The sequence below is a fragment of the Bos mutus genome, chromosome 14, assembly GCF_027580195.1.
Source record: "Bos mutus isolate GX-2022 chromosome 14, NWIPB_WYAK_1.1, whole genome shotgun sequence".
Classification (NCBI taxonomy): domain Eukaryota; kingdom Metazoa; phylum Chordata; class Mammalia; order Artiodactyla; family Bovidae; genus Bos; species Bos mutus.
In genome coordinates, this window is record NC_091630.1 from 62359170 (window position 1) to 62380313 (window position 21144).

Consider the following 21144-nt stretch of genomic DNA (forward strand, 5'->3'; position numbering starts at 1 on the left):
GGAAGGCCCGAGAAATGTGAGCACAAAGCATTGGCTGGGAATTGAACCCAGGTCTCCCAAGTAGGAGGCAAGATTTCTACCACTGAACCACCAATGCCACTCATTTCAAGCAGACGGAGCAGCAAACGTAAACCCTCAGAGTGAGGAGAGCATTAGCGGAAATGCACGGTGACCGGGGGCCATGGTGGCTGGAGAGGCGGGCAGTCAGGAGGCACACAACAGCCTCTGGACCCTATCTTCTTGAGAGCAATGGTATCCCATCGACATGTGGCCGAACTACAGCGTGCAGGGTCCAGGAAACAAGGCAGGCAAGGGTCAGCGCCTCCCAAGGCCACCGTAGGTCAGGCAGCAAAGTGAGGGGCTCCGGCCACTCGACAGACGCCGGCGGAGTCACTGGACACGGTCAGGCAGCATCCTGCTCACCCCATGCCTGTGCAGGCGCCCAGAAGCAGCTGCCCTTGCCGTGGTTCTTGAGGAGGAGGGGGCTTGGTGTTCCTCATGACAAGCAGTTTTAAGATGCCTTCGAATTGCTGGGTTTGGAGAAGATTCTGCACAAGGGGGGCCGCAGTGGAGGGGGTTACGGCCGCTGGCCAGGCTTCCAGGCTGGGTGACCAGCTCTCAGGCTGAGAAGCCACATTTATTTCTCTCAAGAGAAAGCAAAATGATTTACAGAAATGTCACTGGTGTTCAAAATCCACCATGAGGGGGTGGAGGGAACAGAAGGAAGCCCCGTGTTGGCTGAGGGCAGCCCACCTCCTCGGGTCTCTGGAAGAAGTTTCTCCCCCAGCATGTGCGGGCGTCACAAAGGACTTACAGGGGTCCTGGGTGAAGTCCGTTAGATCTGGCTTGGTGGGGATTTTATTGTTGCTTTTGTTTGGGGGGTTTTAATCAAGTTGAACAAATAGAAGCACTTAGAGTATAAGTGTATTATTTTAGGAAGAATTGTAACCAAGTCACTTTACATCGCTACAATCCCCAGGTCAGAAGATTGTAAAGATGGGAGATGATTTCCGAAGGACAAAACCAGTAAAATTTCCAATTTATATTGTCTAACTTAAAGATGATGATTATGCTGCATGTTGCAGAGAGGGTCGGGGGGAGGGATAGAAGTGCTTGTGTTTTTTTAATCTAGGTAAAGTTTCAAAAACTAATGTAGATTAAGTGGGTCTGAGTGCAATTAAATTTATGAATACAGAGAAAAATATGAAGTTTTATTAACTGTGGAAGGAATGTGGGTCCTTAGCTGCCCAACCAGTTCATGAAGACCAAGGAGATCAGCTTACAGGGGTTAAATAAACACACTACTTTTTATTATAGCTCAAATGAATCCTCTTGCAGCAAAGCACCGAGTCCACAGTTGGCTTACGAGGTTTTCATCTTCAGGAGCTCTGGATCTGCCCAGAGAGCAGGACCCACTCTGTTTGAGGCCTCAGGCTGGATTTTTCACATCCCTGGATGGTACTTGTCCTATGTCCTAAAAGGAAACCAGTGCATAAGAAGCAGGGAGTATAAAGGACACATGTATGCAAAGAAGAAAGGCGCAGGGGGTGGATGGTGGGACCAGGCTGGGCCTCGAAGTTCTATGCTCAGAGAGTAGAGAGTGCCTGGATATGAGCTGACACATGACGTGTGATCGTGGCTGGAGCAACTTTCAGAAATCTTAGCAAACACACTCGGGCTGATCCTGGAGACCAGGCAGAGTGGGACCAAGGCTGGGGGGAGGCCACCTTCCCAGTGGCTCAGCTGACCCCCACCCCCGGGACCTCCCTTCCTCAAGGCTATGTGGCCAACCAGGAGCTTGTTAATTGTGCCAATGATTGGTTTGCCAGCAGCTCTTACAGATTAATATTTCAGGAGTTAGAGACCCAGCTGAGCGTGAAAAGAGCATCCACTCCAGGTTGGGAATCACATTTCAACTCTGCGGAGAAAGAGAAAAAAGTGTTTCTTGAGTGAAGAGGACGAGACTCATTCACCTCCTGCGGCTGCAGACTCTGGCTTAAATTGGCTCCGGAGCTCAGAGCGGGGCACTCATCTGTCTGCCAGGGCCCAGCGCCACGGGGTCCAACCCCACAGGGCCCAGCACCGGGCCGCCAGGGTTGCCCTGTTTAGAGAACTGCCCCCTGCACTTCAAGTATCTCTTAGTTTTTCTGCGGGAAAATGGCACATTGCTTAAACTTCCTGTGGTTAAAAAGTGCTTTTCAAGAATGTGTTTCCGAAACTAAAAAAATGAGCTGAGACTGTGTGATGTTTTTCTTACAGGGACCAGAAAGGCCTGGATTCTCTGTGTCCATGACGGACTGGTCCTGAGCTCACAGTGAGGGCAGGCTGGGGGCCAGGGTGGGGGTGCTGCTGGGGGCTGCAAACACCCTACCCAGGGTCCCATCCAGACCTCCCTGGAGTCCAGGCCTCCCAAGGTCTCCCCAACCCTCGTTTCTCCCCATACCCCACTCCCCCACCAGATCTCTGGCCCCCTCACCCACCCTGGCTCCCTACCCCCTCCCTGGGCGCCCTTCCTCTACCCCCCTCCCTCCCAGACCCCAGCTCCTCACACCCGAGGACGGTTCCCGCACCCCCCGCGGGCTCCCCCGGGCACCCCTCCCCTGCAGGCTCCTCCTCCCTGGAGCGTTCTCGGGCCTGCCTATCATCTTCTCTAATTGTTTCCAGATTCGTGTGGGAGGTCAGGCCGCGAGCGCTGCTCCATGCCAAGTTTATAAACAGAGCAGTGTTTCCAGATGTCCGCTGGCTCCAGCCTGGCGAGCAGGTTGATTGGGACCAGAGCAGCAACAGGTGGAGCGCAGACAATGAATTCCTTGACACTTACTTACTCCCTCAACTCTCCTCCCCCCGCCCTCAGCCCCATCTGCCACTGTCCCCACAGATCCCCAAAGGCTCACATGAACGGCAGAGCCTGGAATGCAAGGAAAACAGTCATTTCCCTAATGAGGGCGGGGGTTGGGGAAGGGGGGCAGCGTCCCCATGGACATCAGAGCCTGGCTGGGCCTGCAGGAGGAGGGGTTCGGCGGGCTGCCTGGCCCCTCTCTCGCCCAGGCCTCCCCAGCTCTGTCCCCAGCTCATGGCCGCCCAAGTGGGGCAGCTCCTCACAGCAAGTGCTCTGGGAAATGCCTGGGCTTCTCAGGAAGAGGACAGACAACAGGGTCCAGGCCCGCTGCATGCTCAGGGATCCAAAGGGACAGGGTAGGCTGCAGTCTGGACCTTCGAACTGGACAAGGTGCACCCTGGGGACCCTGGGACCACAGCACAGTGTCCTGTCCACGGTGAAGTGGCTGGGCCAGGGGCTCAGTGAAGGCAGCACGTCAGACGCCTCTACCCAGAGGGCCTAGCTCACAGGCCCTGCAGCGGCTCCCATGAGGGCTGGGCTCCAAGCTGAGGGTCCGGGCCGCGGACCCTGAGGCCAAGAGACTAAGCCTGTGACCGGATGGAATCCAGGCTGGCTCAAGCGGGAACCCTCCCAGGTTTAAGTCCCGACCTATAGAAAGTGCTGTGAAAATACAGCACATAAATATCAAAAGCACGTCTGTGAGTGTCTCTGAGTTAAGATTAGGTTATCTTCTGCCAGTCTTTGAATCTGACTTTCTTCTTATAAAACGTAACCTGACCCTGGGCTTTGAAGAGCCGGGATCTGGGACTGGGTAGTTCATCTGAACTGACAGGACACCGGTGCGGGGTCCATCCACCCACCCAGGCCCAGCCCACACCCAACACTCTGAAGGCCCTGCAGCGCCACCGCTAACATCCCACGTCACAGCCGAGCACACAGATCTAGAGCAGGGCCTGCAGGACTCAGTCTCCAAAGGAAAGAGCACACACTCGTGTGTCTTTAATTACCTTTGCTCCATTTCCACAGGGCGGCTCTGACTGGTGCTTTATCCACAAAGCTCCAAGTACTATAGAAGGAATTCCTAAGGAAACAAATCATGCCTGAAATGAAAGAGCAAGAAAATGAGTTAGAGAGAATAAACTCCTGAATGGGAGGGTGAGGAGAAGAGGAGGGGGAGGGGAGGAAAGGGGGGGCAGGAGGGGAGGGGAGAGGAGGAGAAGAGGGAAGAGGGAGGGGAGGGGAGGGAGAGGAATATCAGAAGGAACTGGATTTGTCACAACAATCCTGCATGGCACCACCTGCCCACCAGGGAGCAGGTTCTACTCCAAACTCGAAGCACCAGTGGCTGAAGAGGACCCCCAACACGGCCGGGTTCACCCCAGCACCTTGTCCCCAGGGACTACCCCCATGACGGGGAGAACGTCTTCACCTGTGCTCTGAGACCAGGTATGGAGCTGTGTTCCCACCACCAAGCACAGAGCCCATGGCCATGGCACCCCCTGAGCCCATCAGAACAGGGCACACAGCACTTCTTCTGACTGCAAGAACCTGGCTAAACCAAGAGCAACTTCTACAGCTTAAAATCTCAACATCCTCTCTAGGTGGTTAGTGGAGACTGGAACTTGTCCTGTCTACTCGATTATAAATATGCAGCAAAAAAAAAAAAAAGTGAGCTAGTGAGAACATTAGAAAGTGTCACGGCATTTCCTAATTTCACTGATGAATGAAAACCCCTAATGTATCAGATGCAGAGTGCCACACCACGTGGGCAAACTGGCTCTCCACGTGCCCACATGACTGAGCCTCTCTTGAGGCCAAAGTGCAGAACCTACAGGAAAAGAAGCATCTTAGAGAACTTGAGTTTTCAAACTGGAATGTATTACACCTTTTCAAACATAGACCAGGATATTCCAGCAAACACAATGTGTTTGTGATTTTTATAAACTGGTGGTTCTCAGGAGGAACAATGAGCCTACGTGTGCGGAGGGCCCTTAAAGCAGGGTGTTTACTAGGGGTGCAGTCCTGGGGAGCGAGCTTAAATGCTTCCTGAGACGAAACCCAGGCAGAACTGAGCCAGTTAACCAGCCAAGTGCCTCTTTATGTAACGTTTGAAACACTTCTAACCAGAATTAAGGGATTTTTTTTCCCCCCTTCAACTTGGCAAGCAACTGAAAAGACCAGTGTGGAGGAGGTGAGAAATGCCATTTCCAAGCTGAAGCCGAGTCAGCTGCCCGGGTGACTTAACCCCATCCTGGCACAATGGGCTGTTTGTCAGCTCCCAGCTCAGACGCACGGATGCAGTCCATACTGCAAGGGGGGCTGACAAGCACATCCTTCCTTCCTGTTTGGTCCTGAGCGCCTGCCGGCCACGCACTCCTCTCTCTGCTCTGTCCAGAGCCCGAATGGTGCAGTCACACCCGTTGCTGTGTCCTCCCAGACAGAAGTCCCGGCCGCACCCGCCTGGCCGTCCTCCGGTTTCCAGGTGCCAGCCCCGCCCAGAGAGCCACTGGCCACCAACGGGGGACAGCGCTTAGGGCAGCCAGGTTGGCCTCTCTTGGGCTTTCTTCCCCTGTGCAGGGCAAGGCCCAGGAAGTTCAGCCTGTGGTCCCCAGGGTGGGTGGGGGACAGGGGTGCCTCTCGAAGGGAAGAGATCACAGCAGATCCCAGCACCCAGCATTGTCAGACCTCCAACTTTACACTTTTGTGGCTCAGCTGGTTAAGAATCTGCCTGTAATACAGGAGACCTGGGTTCGATCCCTGGGTTGGGAAGATCCCCTGGAGAAGAGAAAGGCAACCCACTCCAGTATTCTGGCCTGGAGAATTCCATGGACTGTAAAGTCCATGGGGTCGCAGAGTCAGACACAACTGAGAGACTTTCACTTTCACTGCCAAGACTGCTCAGTCTCGCTGCGTCTGACCCCACGTGTGCTGATGAACCAACGCTGCTGAAAGAGCCCCTCTGATCCAACGTGTCCACTGATGAACCAGACTCTCCTCTCAGTAGGGCATCTGGGGTGTGAGAGTCATGTTAAGTCCATTAAAATTTGCTGGGATGACCACACACTTGGCGGTTAGTGCAAAGGCCCTGTTGTTCAAGATTTCTAGCCAAGGATTTGGCCAGACACCAAATCTAATCTCCCGGGGGTGGGAGGAAAGCAGACAGGCCTCTGACCCCACCCCAAAGGGGTGACCCCTGGGCACAGCAGGCCTGGGGGTTCTGCATCCTCCAACCCGGCTACGTAACTCAAGGTAGAGAGAATGTGCTTGTGAGGACAAGGGGCTTCCCAGGAGGCTCAGTGGTAAAGAGCCCACCTGCCAATGCAGGAGGTACAAGAGGCGTGGGTTCAATCCCTGGGTGGGGAAGTTCCCCTGGAGTAGGAAATGGCAGCCCATTCCAGTATGCTTTCCTGGAGAATCCCATGAGTAGTAGATTCTTTAAAAGTCTATCAAATGCTGTTTTGTTCTGTAAGAAGGAAACTAGAACTCCTGGATCTGAAATGAAAATTCTTAGAAATTCTGAAATTCTACAGAAATCAGAGCGATGATACCATGACCTGGAAGAAGGGGATCCAGAGAAAACCACTAATTTTAAAATATAAAGTTAATTCCATCACAAAGAACAACCTGAACCAAAATGTTTAGATGATATCATGCAAGATGTTATTTGGAAGAAATATATTTCAATTTAAGATTTTTAAAGAATTTTTATTCTCTTTCAATGTCGCGGGGTTTCTATAACTTAGGATGTTCCCAAAACAGAGATTTGTTTTCGCTGGGTGGACACACCCTCTGTGATATAAGGTCACACCTGGTTTACTCACATGGCCCCAAATCACACCCCCTGGAGCCCAGGGAGGACCACTGGGGGCACCCCATCCCCAAACTCCTGACTCTGCCACCCAGAGTGTGGGAATCACCTCTGTCCTGAAACATGGGGACATTTTCCATACATGACTTAGCAACACGCCCCTGCCAGCCATCACCTGCAAATAAGTGAATTGTAAATAACACAATGCAAGCTTGTCCTGATACTGGAATAAATACTTGCTACACCTGGACAAAGTTATTTTATTTAGAAAAGACCAAAAGTTACCAGTGCCGACTTGCTTCTGATGAAGATTCTTAAATATCCAGAAGGATTAAGAAAGCAGTACTTAGCAGTAATAACTTATTCCCAATAAAAGTGATCTCTGGCCAAGGCCCAACGAAAACTTATGTGACCCAGATGAGGCTCTGGACGGGTGAGAAGGGCCTGCTTTCCTAAGACTCAGATGTCCTTGAGCAGAGCTCCTGATAACTGCCTCCAGGGCACACGGCTCCGGAAGTGCGGAGACAGAGATGAACGGGAGACAGAGACAGAGAGAGAACAGCAAGACAGAGAGAGGCAGCCAGAGACAAAGCAGAGAAAGACAGTCAGAGAGACAGACAGAGAGGCAGGAAGCGCACGTGGATGCCTTCACGGTTGTAAGAAAGGCCACTTGAGCGGGAGCTGAATGCGTTTCCCAAAACCAGGTCACCTCAGGCGGACACCCAGGATCCCAGTCCCCCCTCCCCGGGGCACCCAGAGGAACCAGCAGAGGTTCTCTGGCACCAAAATGCAGCGTTTCTCTGAGAGAAGCCACAAGGAGAAGGACTGGACGACCTCGCTGAGGACCTCCTGAGGGAAACTTCCTGACTCCAGGCAGGGGACACGGGACACCTGCATACCCTGCCCGAGGCCACTGGCCCAAGAAGGGGCCGCAGCCACAGAGCTTCCTGAGAAAGCCTCGCGAAGCCTGAGAACGCTGGCAAAGAGGAGACGGTGCCCTCCCTCCCTTCGGGGGCTGAGGCTCACAGCCTCTCACCGCCACCAGGAAGATGGGGTGCCAGCAAGGGGGCCGTTGGAGGCCAGGAGAGGAGACCCTGACCGGCCCATAGAGCTTCTGACTGCCCAGGGCTGGCAGCCCACGGCCCCTGGAGACCCGGGCCCAGGACGTGTCTGTGGAGGAGGCAAAGGAGACGGGAGGGCTGGCCCGTCCTGTCCAGGGAGGCCTTTGTCCAGAGGGCAGGGTCTCCAGGTGCGACTGAAGACAACACCCCGTCAGGGGCTGTGAGGACTACAGACCATGAGGGATTCATCCATCAGTGGCCAGTCAACGGCTAGAGGCTACTTCTTAAAAAACAGAATAGGTGTATGTTGAACTTTGAAAAAAATGCTGCACTTACTTTAGAAGGAGCTCAAGAAGCTGAAATATTTTCAAATATATAAATCTTAATCCAGAACTGCAACAATAGTTTAAGATGTAAAATGCAAAATCCAGACGTTTTTCAAATTCTAGATCTTGCAACTTCTCTGAACCATCCAGCATGTGGAGAGGACATCAAACCTGCTCCAAATGCCACAGACTCAACCGGCTGACAGGCCAGAGCTGAGGTTGGGGGAGCAGGGCCGGTGAGGACCCTGACTGCACAGCCCAGAGAACCAGAATTTTCAGTGAGCGATGCTTGACTCTCGGTGTGAGTGTGGATGCGTCCACAGAAGTACCCGGGAAGAACAGTCAGGCCATTTGCTTGAGAAAGACATTCCTGGAAAAATAAAACCATGCTCTGCAATCAGGAGGAGCACAAAGTCGTGCCGGTTCCAGCTCTGTGTCTCGGCAGAGCGCAGGCAGAGGTTCTCAAGGAAGAACTGGTTGTTAGTAATTTACAAATAATATGATAGGTGAGATGGCTGGATGGCATCACCGATGCAATGGACATGAACTTGAGCAAACTCCAGGAGAGAGTAGGGGACAGGGAAGTCTGGCATGCTGCAGTCCACGGGATTGCAGAGTTGGACACAACTGGGCAACTGGACAATACAACAGATAAAGATGATAAACGTCCTATTTATTAGGAATTCAGAACTGAATTTCTAGAAGAACTCACATCAACACTGGGCATTGGCAAAGTCAAAAAAATTAATTCACTTCCATTGGGCACTTGCTCAGTGCCAGATAATTTCACAAATTTCCCCCCTAATTCCTTGTTTCGGTGGGGTCAGGCAGTGAGGGGCTCGGTCCACACCCAGGACTCGCATGCTTACCGGGCTCGGTTCACTGTCTCAGCTGTTGTTGTTGCTCAGTCACAAAGTCATGTCCAACCCTTTGCAACCCCATGGACTGCAGCATGCTAGGCTCCTCTCTCCCCCACTGTCTCTTAGAGTTTGTTCAAATTCATGTTCATTGAGTTAGTGATGCTATCTAAACATCTCATGCTCTGCCACCCGCTTCTCCTTTTGCCTTCAATCTTTCCCAATGTCAATCCCCTCCACACACAAGGAAACCACAGAGAGAATGGCCAAGCATGCAGGGCAGGGTTCACTAGAAAGGACACTCAAGCAGGTGGCCACAGCTGGACCTTGGTCCCCGAGTTTAAATCCAGGGTTGCCTCGCTGGGACAGCCCTCCTTCTGGATAGACACGGGGCTCTGCCTGCCCCGCCAGCCCAGGCACCCCTACTCTCCCATCAGCCCTCAGCCCAAGGCCACCAGGTCCAGAAACCACGGCTGTGTGTCCTTCACACCAGGAGCAGCATCTCTGACCACAGGCTGGGCTGCAGCCCAAAGGGGAGAAGCACTTCCTCCTCAGGTTTGGCCCCAAGCCTTGGGGGTACACATGGAAAGAGGGGTGTTGCCAGCTCCCCAGGGACACACCAAGGACCAGCTGCCCTTCTGCCTCCCCCCGAGCTCGCCGAGCCAGGCCGGGATGAGCAGGAGGCTTGTTCTCGGCCGCCCGGGGCTTCTCCGTGCTTGGCCACGAGACTCTACCCTGAGTCCTATGGATGCAGGGAAGCCAGGGTTGCCCCAGTCACCTTTCCACCAGCCTGCAGGCCCTGAATGTTTGGCTCAGTCTCCTTCAGAAGAGTCTGAAATGAAACCGACATGTCATCTCATCGTGACAACAGGGAGGCTCCAGGAGTCACACGTTCCCCCATCTCTCGGGCTGCAGGAGTGTTTACAAGGCTTCGGTCATCAACAGGCGGGCCACATCTTCCTCCAGTAAATGGTCCCGAACAGACCCCCAAGGGCCCTTACCCGTCCCCTGCTCAGGTGCAGCGGGGCACCCACGGGAGGGGTGGGATGAGCATCCTCTCTCCTCCTGGCCGCAGGCCCTGTGGGAAGCTGCTGAGTCACCAGTAACAACAGTAACCAGGAGGCCCTGACATCATCTACCGGGCATCTCATGTCCAAGCTTTACATCTGTGGCCTTGTTCAGTTTTCACTGGTGCTTAGGAAAGACATTCTGAATCCTCACCAGAGGGCCAGAACACGCCCCCTTTCAGAGATGACCCGTCTGACCTGCCTTTAGCAAGCCGCCAGTTGCCCAGACTCGTGGCTTGTTGGCAGCAAAGCCAGGGTGTGAAGTCCCTTCCTCCACTGCGGGCGTCTACCTCCCCCACCATCCACAGGGGCCAGCGGGACGTGGTTCTGAGACGAGATAGGAAAACTCTGCAATCAGAAGGCGAGTGAAAAGATGCTGCGGTCCATACTCTTCTTCTGCAGGATGTGACGTTGTGACTCTTATCTATTTCTGTTACTGTATTTTCAGTTCAGTCCCTCACTTTCTTTTATCTACTTCTTTGTTACTTTCTGATTGGTGGATTCTATCTTCCTGCACCAGGCAGGATTCATTCAGTAACTCACTGGGCTTGAAAGAGTCTCGCTGGCAGAGCAATAAAATGGCATAACTGAGAATGGAATGCCCACTCCACTGTAACTCACATTCCAATGTAATATGTATATTCACTTGTTTGGTTTGTTCCCAGGGAGCAGAAGGATTGTCTTGTGCTCCCTTCTCTGGTTCAATTCACTTTTTTTGGGGGGGGGTGGCGGTGGTGATGAGTATAGAGCAGCAGAATGAACCCAGACACGAGATGAAAAAATGTTCTTTGATGACAACGCTGCAAGTCCACAGCACACTCCTCCAAACAGCCTGACTTTTCACCTGGCTTGCTGTCAGCCAGCTATTTTACATCTCTTCAAAAACTGCGGAGAAGGATGGGTATGCAAACTGCAGCTGTCCTGTGGAATTTCAGTAGAGTTCACTGTTCCTGCAGAAAAAATCAGTTTTGCCTACACAAACTTACTCCAAATAAACTTGGGCTTTTCACCTTTCCTTTGGACCATTTTTAACACCTGCCTGGTTTCCTCAGTGGTTAAAGAGTAAGACAAAATCTTCAACACGGGTTGATGTTTACATCACCACGAGAATCTCGCTTTCACCTTTTCATGAAAAATATCTTTTGACAGAGATACACCCAGAAATTGACCCATGGGACGGCTTCCTCATTGTCTGGGGCCTCAAGGCCAAGTTAATACACATCTTCCGTCTCTAATCTGACCTCAGGCCTCTTGTCTGGCCGGCTAAGCCTCTCACAACAGCCGCCGTCCAGTATCATTAGACAGCCAGCTCTAAATCACTTCTCTTGGTTCTCCTGCGTCCCTCTGAAATTCACGGCGGTGCGTCGGCACCACCGGGATGGAATGTCCAGGTTATGGGCGTGTCCCACCTGGACGAAAGAACCACGAGTGCACTTTTTTTGTGCCTCGAAGGAGATGCTATGTTTTTTCCAAATTGAAGATTTACAGCCACTCTGTACTGTCAGCTCATGGTGAGCATTTTTTACCAAGAAGGTATGTTTAAATTAAGCTACACACATTGTTCTTTCAGATGTACTAGTGTTGCACACTTAATAGACTACAATATAGAATAAACAACTTTTATGTTCACTGGGAAACCAAAACACGTGAGTGTCTCATTGTATCGTGGTATTTGCTTCATTGGGATGCCTAGAACCAAACCCATGAGATCTCTGAGGTGTCTCTCTGTAGGATCAATGGCCTTGATTTTGCTAGTAGGAAAAAAAGGCAGGTAAAGAAATATTGTAAAATATTTTGAGTTATTTGGGAAGTTATCTAGATCACTAATACAGTTCCAGCATTAGTTTTCCAAGAAATGCCTTACTCTGAATTTTCTTTCAGTAACAACGTGGAAACAACTCCATAAGTGAAAAAGTCTCCAGCTTTTTTAAAATAAAACACATTTACAGAGACACTGTCTGGAGTCTTGTGCACGCGAGCAGGACATCACGTGGTGGATACCAGTTGAGGGTTTTAAGGCAGGTTCCATTCATATGAGTAAAAAGCAACATTCATTTACAGCAATTTTAAGTCTGATAGTTCAGAGAAAAACTAACTGGTTTAAATAGCCTTCTCAGAATAGGCAGAAATGTTACTGAAGTAACTGAAGATTCAGAGACAAATTACTTAACAGGTCACTGACCCATGAATTGCTTAACCAAAAGCATCATCTGCTTCAAGACTCTTGTATAACTGAAAATTAATACTAAAGTAAAAACTGGGGAGGCAAAATGAATTCTATCCTAACAGCTGTTCAGTAGACACCGCAACGGGTAATTCTTAACACAATGCACTAATTTTTCTTCAGGTCTTTCCCTGAATGGCAAAGAGGAGTTTCATCAGTGACTTTTTAAAAGCAATTTGCTGTAAACATGAATTCCTTTTGAAACAACAGATTGAAACTCACAGCAAATTTCCAGTTAATCTTCTCTGAACATCGACATTGTTGGGAAGTGCAGGTAACACAACCATCATAGCCCCGGGGTGTCAGGCCATTAAATTAAAACAGAGCTATAATATGAAAGTGAAGGCACCTGCCCAGAAGCATGTTTTTGCCTCTATGAAAAAAGCCTGGATGCTAAACAGGCAAGCATGGTACCAAGTTCAAACAAACTTCGCAGAAAGGGAAACATTCATGAATCAGTTAATAGTAGTCCAGGGGGTCGAAAACAGTCAGACCTGACTTAGCAACTGAACAACAGGCCTACCCTTACAGATCTACTAAACAAGCTCCTTCAAGCAGACAGGGAATGATAGAAGGAAGAACTGGGAAGGAAGAAGGAGCAACAGAAAGATTAGAAATGGGCACACACAACAGACTATCCTGCTCTCAAGTTTTATCAGTTACATTCAATGATAAACCAGAAATCATAACACGTTCTAATTCATAAGAGCAAATTATTTAAAAGCAAGGAAGGAAAAAGCAACTAAATGAATGTGAAGTTTTCACTCCTGAAAATAGTAAAATATTGATACCAGTTAAGTGTTACAAGTCACATATGTATATCTGGGTACCCAGAGCAGCCACTACAAAACCTTTAGACACACACTAAAATAATGATAAATCACTTTGGGAATCCTAAAATAGTGCTAATGTACCAGGAAAAATGCAAAGAAATACAGGATCAAGAGCTGGAGAAAACAAATAATAAAACAGTCCTTTTAAGCACTAATATACCTGGAAACCACCTTAAATGCAAATTGTCCAAATACACTAATCAAAAGATACAGATTAACAGACTGGAAAAATAAACATGCTCCAAATGTACATTGCTTTTACCAAAACAATCTCTCTTCTTATGTAATGACACAGGCATGTTGAAAGCAAAAAATACGGAAATAAATATATAAACATTATTTTTTTTAAAAAATAAGGAGTAATAACTCTATTAATAGCTAATAATGTAGACTTCAGATCAAAGAAAATTACAAGAGAAAAGTTTAAAACTAATCTTATATAATCTCTTCCAGATAATGAAAAAGGAAGAAACACTTCCAACTCATTTTCTGATGTCAGTACTATCTTGAAACCAAAACTAGACAAAGACAGTGATATAAGACTATCAATCAATATAACTAACGAACCTAGACACAAAATCCTCAGAAAATATCAGCAAATTAAATCCAATAGTGTATAGAAAGAACAATACAAAGTGACCAACTGGGATTATTCCAAATATGCAAGGCTAGTCAGTATTTGAAAATCAATCAATATATTCTACCATCAGTTCAGTTCAGTTCAGTCACTCAGTCATGTCCGACTCTTTGCAACCCCATGAATTGCAGCACGCCAGGCCTCCCTGTCCATCACCAACTCCCGGAGTTCACCCAGACTCATGTCCATCGAGTCGGTGATGCCATCCAGCCATCTCATCCTCTGTCGGCCCCTTCTCCTACCACCCCCAATCCCTCCCAGCATCAGACTCTTTTCCAATGAGTCAACTCTTCGCATCAGGTGGCCAAAGGACTGGAGTTTCAGCTTTAGCATCATTCCTTCCAAAGAAATCCCAGGGCTGATCTCCTTCAGAATGGACTGGTTGGATCTCCTTGCAGTCCAAGGGACTCAAAAGAGTTGTCTCCAACACCACAGTTCAAAAGCATCAATTCTTCGGCACTCAGCCTTCTTCACAGTCCAACTCTCACATCCATACATGACCACTGGAAAAACCATAGCCTTGACTAGATGGACCTTTGTTGGCAAAGCAATGTCTCTGCTTTTGAACATGCTGTCTAGGTTGGTCATAACTTTCCTTCCAAGGAGTAAGCGTCTTTTATTTTCATGGCTGAAATCACCATCTGCAGTGATTTTGGAGCCCAAAAAAATAAAGTCTGACACTGTTTCCACTGTTTCCCCATCTATTTCCCATGAAGTGATGGGACCAGATGCCATGATCTTAGTTTTCTGAATGTTGAGCTTTAAGCCAACTTTTTCACTCTCCTCTTTCACTTTCATGAAGAGGCTTTTTAGTTCCTCTATATCAAAAAGCAAAAGAAAACAATCCTATTATTTGATGCAGAGAAAGCATTTGATAAAACATTACACTCATTTAGGGCTTCCCTGGTGGCTCAGATGGTAAAAAATCTGCCTGCAATGCAGGAGACCCACTTTTGATCCCTGGCTCAGGAAGATCCCCTGGAGAAGGGAATGGCAACCCACTCCAGTATCTTTGCCTGGAGAATCCCATGGACAGAGGAGTTTGGTACGCTACAGTCTGTGGCATCACAAAGAGCTAGACACAACAGAGCAACTAACACACTACACTCATTTATGATAAAAAAATAATAATAATAAAGGGAAATCAGCAAGAGAGGGAAATGATCTCAACTTGACAAACAGCATCTAGCATCTACAGCTACGATCATTCTTCATGGTGAAAGGATGTGTGCTTTCCCACTAAAATCAAGAACAAGGCAAGGCTCTACCTCTGTCATTCAATATGGCACTGGAAGTTCTGCCACTGCAGTGGCAAGAAAAATAAAAGATATTAGGAAGAAGTTAAACTATATTTGTAGATGACATGATTGTCTGTTGTAAAAGTCCAAAAGAATCTACAAAAAAAGATCCTAGAAGCAAAAAGTAAGTATAGCAAGGTCACAAGATACAAGATCAGCTCACAAAAATCAATAATATTTCTACATACTAACAATGAACATTAAATTACTAAATTCAAAACAAATAACCATTTGTAATAACTACAAAGAAAACATAATACTTTTATATACATGTAACAAAACATGTACAGAAAGTGTACGCTAAAAATTACAACGTGTATGCTAATGAAACAAAGTGCTAATGAAAGAAGACAAACAAACATTGAGGCATACCACATTCATGGACTGGAAAATTCAACATCATAAAAATGTCAAGTCCCAAAGGAATCTATAGGTTTAACTCAATTCCTATCCAAATTTAGCAACACTTTTTGTAGATAGACAAGTTAATTCTAAACTTGTTATGGAAAGGCACAAACGTAAAATCACTTGAAAAAGAAGAGTAAGGTGGGAGGAAACAGTTAATCTGACGTCAAGTCATATAACACAGCTACAGTAATCACAAAGAGTCCTATTGGGAGACAGTGAGACAGATACATGGATCTAAGGAACACAAGAGCCCAGAAACACAGCCAGATAAATATTCTCAGCTGAGGTTTGACAAAGGTGCAGAAGTGACTCAGAGAAGGAAAGCAAGCCTTCTCAAGAAGTGGTTCTGATGAAACTGGACAGGAGGGGAGGGAACTCACCCCACACGTCTTATATATAAGTTAATTCAAACTAGGTCATAGACTTGAGTGTAAAATGTACAACTACAAACCTTTCATAAAAAGGACGCAGAAGAAATCCTCAGTCTCTAAGGTTAAACAACGAGTTCTTAGACTTGACACCAAAAGCACTCCCATACAAGGAAAATCCGATACATTGGACCCCATCAAAATTAAAACCTTTTGCTCTGTGAAAGTCTACGTGAAGAGAATGAAAAGATGAGCTACAGATGGAGAAGAGGTGTTGGCAAATCCAGCATGTGACAAAGGACCAGTATCTAGAATATGGAAAGAACTTTCAAAACTTAACAGTAAAAAAAATAACAATGCGATCGGAAAATGAGCATGAAGCATAGTGATATTTCACTGAAGAACATACATACACGGCAAACAAGCATGAGGGAAAAATAGTCAACATCATTGAGCATTAAGGAAATGAACATTTAAGCCTCAACGAGGCCACTATACACTTACGAGAACACTCAACGGTTGGCCAGGATGTGGAGAAACTGGGTCATTCATACATCGCTGGCTGGAAGGTAAAATGGCACAGTCTTGAGGACAATTCGGCAGTTTCTTTGAAACTAAGCATTAAACTACCATACAAATCATCAGTGGTCCTTTTGAACATTTATAGCAGAGAAATGAAAACTAACATTCACACAGAAACCTGTACACAAATAATATGGCAGGTTTACTTGTAATAGCCTAAAACTAGAATCAGCCCAGATGTCATTCAGCAGGTGAATGGATAAAAACTGCAGAAAAGTCATACCACGGAATACTTTTCAGCAATAAAAAGGAACAAACTACTAATATGTGTAACAATTTGGATGAATCTCCAAAGAATTATGCTAAGCAAGAAAAACAGTCCCCAAAGGACCATGCAGAGGGTAGAATTTTAGAAACAGAGGACAGATTGGTGGTTGCCAAGAACTGGGACGGGAGGAGGGGGGCATGTGGCCACAAAAGGCCACAGAGGGACCCTGTGTTGGTGGAACTGTTTTAGTGTCTGGACTGCGGTGGTGTCCACACGACCCACACATGGATACAGCTATGTGTGGAACAAATAGGCACACACTGAGTGCAAGTCACCAGATTGAGGTGAGTGAGTTGTGTCAATATCAATGTCCTGGCTGAGCATCCTTCTGTGGCTTTGCAAACTGTTACCATTGGGGGAAACTGGTAAAGAGTACACAGCCCTCTCAACCACATGTGAATCTGCAGCCTCCTTAATAAAAGTTTCAATTAAAGTAAAACAGCTGTGATAGGACCAGTGTTGAGCACACACACGTGCACACACACACACACAGGTTCCTGCTGGTCCCTGAGCACAGAAGGAAAATGTGGTGCGCTCCTGATTTCAAATGCTTTGTTCCATCATTAAATCAAGGAGCTCCTGGAAAACACAAGGTGAGTGTGTGGAATGGAGGACGTAAGGTCAGAAAGTCTTCCCAAGTCTTCGTGTCTATAATAGATAGGAACTAACAAAAATTCAGAACCACTAAACCCAACTGCAACATAAAAGCCTTTCTTACAAACCCCTGTGTAGTAACCCTGGTTAACAGGCAGAGACCTCACACCCATCACCTACCGTAACACCCGCTAACCTGGAGAAGGAGATTTCCTTATCCGTTAGAGATGAGCAAACTGAGGCTGGAATAAGTAAGCAAGAGAGGGGCCACGCTGGTCTCTTCTCTCTGGAACCTCCTGCCTGTCCCCTGAAACTTCGGTAAAAATCTAATGTGTGAAAAGGGAGAAGCAACTGTTTTATGAATAAACTGAGAAGTCCCGCACTCGCAGCCAGACCTCTGAAAGGCCGGACCCCTCCATCACAGGAAGCCACTGCAGAATCCTGCCATCAACGTTTCAACAGGTAAAGAGAGCACAGGGTGGGGCGAATCAGACGAACCTTGAACCTTACGTCTGCCTTTGGCGGCTCTAAAGGAACCTCATTCTCACTCTGGGTTTTGGCTCCATCTTCTTAACCAAACCACCAAGCAGAGCCACTAACAGCCAACTCGCCAAATTGGACCTCGGTCTTCTCTGTGAGTCTTGGCCCAATTTCTGGCAAATTCATCAAGATACAGTCTGTGGGAGGAAACAGTGCCCTGGTAGCCTATTCAAAGCACTGTGATGCATCCGAGGCTCCTCAACATTCCAGCGCCCTGACGTCCAGCCACCGCCTGGGCCCATTGACCTCAAACGTTTAGACAAAATTCCCCCGGAAGCTGCTCCGCGGAAACGCTACCGGCCCCAGCCAGCCTGCCCCATCCCCACCGCCAAGCCTGCCCTGAGACAAGCGCAGCTCCTTCTCAGTTCCACTTAAGGACTTAAAAAAAAAAAGTCCCGGCTTCGGGGCCAGGGAACCCTGGCCAGGACAACGCCCCCGGCCAGATCTCCAGACCCGGCGGTGAAACAGTTTGGGACTGAGGTGGAAACCGCCTACACTTCGTGTTAATTGTTGGTGAAGACAACACAAGCTCCGCCATCATTTTCTATTTTCCTTCTTTACCATCTTTTCAAAATGACTTTGTCATGGTTTATAGCTGGCTGGTTTCTAGCTAATGAATATTCAGAACCCCAAATCCTTAAGCCCTTATTCCCTGCCAGAGGAGAGAAGGAACCACCAGCTCCAGGCAAAGACGAGGGCCAGCCAGGCACCCGGGCGCAGACCACGGGGCCAGAACCGGCCAAGGAAGCACGTCCACCCGCCGAGCGGGGTCGGAAGTCTACCCTCCAGCCCCGGCCTGGGCCCTTCTGGGAACCCAGGAAGGAAAGGCGCTCCTGGCCGGCGCTCCGTGACAGAGAGCGATGCGGCCCTCTCAGAAACAGGGCAGGAGGCTTCCGGCTGCGAGAATCAGCGTCACAACGCGCTTTGAGAGCGGCGGGGGCGGCTGGGGGCGGCGGGGTGGAAGGTTCTACCCACTGCACAGAAAGTCATACACGCCTTCAGCACCATTAGCAGAAACAGCATCTTGTTTCCAATTCGGCTGTAGATAATGAAATTAGCCCCCAAATTACCATAAAGTGGAACAAGTAGGCACAAAAGCGGGAGGTGGGTCTGGAGGCCTTCGCCCTCCCCCCTGCAGACCAGTCTCGGCTCTGGCTCTTAGCTGTTTAAATTCAAAGCAACGCTTCTGTTTTTCTAAGTCGCCGTCTTGACCCCAAGCAGATAAAGAGCGCCGCGTGACACATTCAGCAGAGTTGCTGTGTTCTTGCTCTGTTTACATCAGGAAATCCAGCGGGTGGGGACTGGCTGGGCGCCGGCCCGGGCGCTGGGCCTGACTCCATCCAGATGTGCGCCGGCTCCAGAGTGGCTGCCGCGCGCAGTAAACGGGCACCGAGGCGGCCCCGCGGGCGCACAGAGGCGGCGAGAGGAGGAGGGACCGCGGCGCGCGGAGGAGGGACCGCGGGGGCGCACGGGGAGGGGGCGCGCGGGGAGGGGTCGCAGGGAGGGGGCGCTAGGAGGTGGTTGCATGGGGAAGGAGTGCGCGCGGGGAGGGGCCATGTGGGAAGAGGTCTCAGGAGAGGGGGTGAGCGGAAAGGGGGAGCTGGGGGAGGCGAAGGGAGGGGCTGTGAGGGGAGGGGGCGCACCCACAGGGCGTAGAGCAGGGACCTCGAGCGCAACGCCAGCGACCCTGGGAGTGGGCCCCCGCGCCGTGTGCATTTCCCTGTAAATGTGCTACACTTTAAAGAACAGGGAGCGCAGTATATCACTGGGAATGTTGGCTGTCTATTGGTCCCTGTGGATACTGCTGGGTTAGTACGACTTGTAACCAGAGCAAGAGAAACATAAAAAAAGCCGGGAAACACTGCCAATTAGTCATTACAAGGAGATTGTAAAAACAAGAGAAAGAAAGAGGGGAAGCAGAAGGAATAAAAGAAGAAAATGCCCCAGGAAAAAAAAAGAAACTAGATGCGCTTTTGTTCTGGAATACAGTGAACAGGCAGCAAGAGGGGCTGCTGGCTAACCAGGGGTCCTGCAAACCAACAGGTTCCCAGGGCAGCCCTGGAGGGACCCCATAGCCATCTCCGGTCGGCACCCCTCTGCTGTGCTTGCAGGACTCGGGCTAGCCAGTGGGCAGGCAGTGTGCTGTGGAGCAGGGCCCAACTGTGCAAAATCCAAGTTAGACATTTATTTCTGATCGCCGGCAGCCTACACGGTCCTCACTGCTGAGTTATAAGAAAAAGAAAACAGGAATCAGTTTCTTTTTCTCACAAGTTCCTACCAGCCACCGACTTCAAGCACACTGTGGCCATACTTTCTGAACATTGTTTTTAACCTGGTGGTGATTCTGATTAAAATATCTTCCCCCACCCCGACTTTTGCTGGATTCACGGCTCCAAGAATGTGGGACATCACAAGCTGAGATGGGTCTGCGGGCGCCTCCTTGGCCTCCGTCAGTCCCTTTGTCCCTTTTCCAGATTGAAGCCCCAGTGTTTTCTGCAGCAGAAGCCCAGGGTAGACAGCGCTTCTTCCAGGAAACAGCCTTCAAGCAACGGGGCAGGAGGAGGGGGGCCGCTGGAGAGGAAGCTGGGCCCCCTCCCCGGGGACTAGGGACACATGTTGCCAGCCAGAGAGGAACTGCTTATCTCAGCAGCGGAGAGTCGGCACCCCGCCAGCCCCTCCGCCCACAAGCGTCGAGTCCCACCTCCTCTGAGTCATGAGGATGGCCACATGGCCTGAAATCCAGGCCCTGGCAAGGGTGCAACTTTGCTCATCAGCTGGGGTCCTTCTTGATACCTGGCCACAAGTCAGCAGATACACAGCTCAGCTTCACCAGCACAAAATGTCTTGCATAAGATCTGTTTCAAAAACAATTACATGAGCAAATTATCTTGGCTCGTAGCAGCAGATTTTTTAAATCTGGTAGCAAGATCTCAAGAAAAAGAATGATTAAACCACAAGCACTATTTTAAAATAACATGAAACTAGACAAGAAATGAAGAATTCTCATAGAATCATGAAGAACATGTTCTTCCCCCGCTCAGTTCAGAGCATCTCCCATGTGTGTGTCCCTGGGCACCCAGACAGACTTCCCCAGAAGTTAAAGTAAGAAACTTGCTTCTATCTGTGCCTTGATGGAAACCAAAGGAGTAAAGATCCTTCATTCAGCAGGACTTTCCCTTCCTATCTCAGAGCTCTGACATCCATCAGCGGGAAGGTTACAGGAGAGCCTGTGGGAGAATCCGTGAGCTGGGCTCCACCTGCCCCGCCAGCTCGGCTGGCTTTGCCCATAGCCTGTGGTCCCCAAGGGATGACTGCGTCCCTTTTGATCTCAGGACTCAAACGTGACACCCACTGTGGCTGGAAGCCCGTGCCAGCTCCTATTGTGTCTCCCTGTGTGTGTCTGTGTGTGGAACTCACTGTCACCCCACCTTTGT

At 49.3% G+C, this 21144-nt stretch overlaps 1 long non-coding RNA gene across 4 annotated transcripts; it reads right to left on the minus strand.

Moving 5' to 3' along the window:
- Window positions 1-1241: 1241 nt before the first annotated feature.
- LOC138990705 (uncharacterized) lies at window positions 1242-19271 on the minus strand. 4 transcript variants are annotated; one of them, XR_011466787.1, is made up of 5 exons: window positions 17367-19271; window positions 16231-16288; window positions 3847-3939; window positions 1840-1918; window positions 1242-1474 (listed from the first exon to the last, which is right to left on the minus strand). It is a non-coding gene; the product is annotated as an uncharacterized lncRNA (long non-coding RNA). The 4 variants fall into 4 exon arrangements; XR_011466785.1 differs by having other exon boundaries at window positions 17351-19271; XR_011466784.1 differs by having other exon boundaries at window positions 16231-19271.
- Window positions 19272-21144: the final 1873 nt, after the last annotated feature.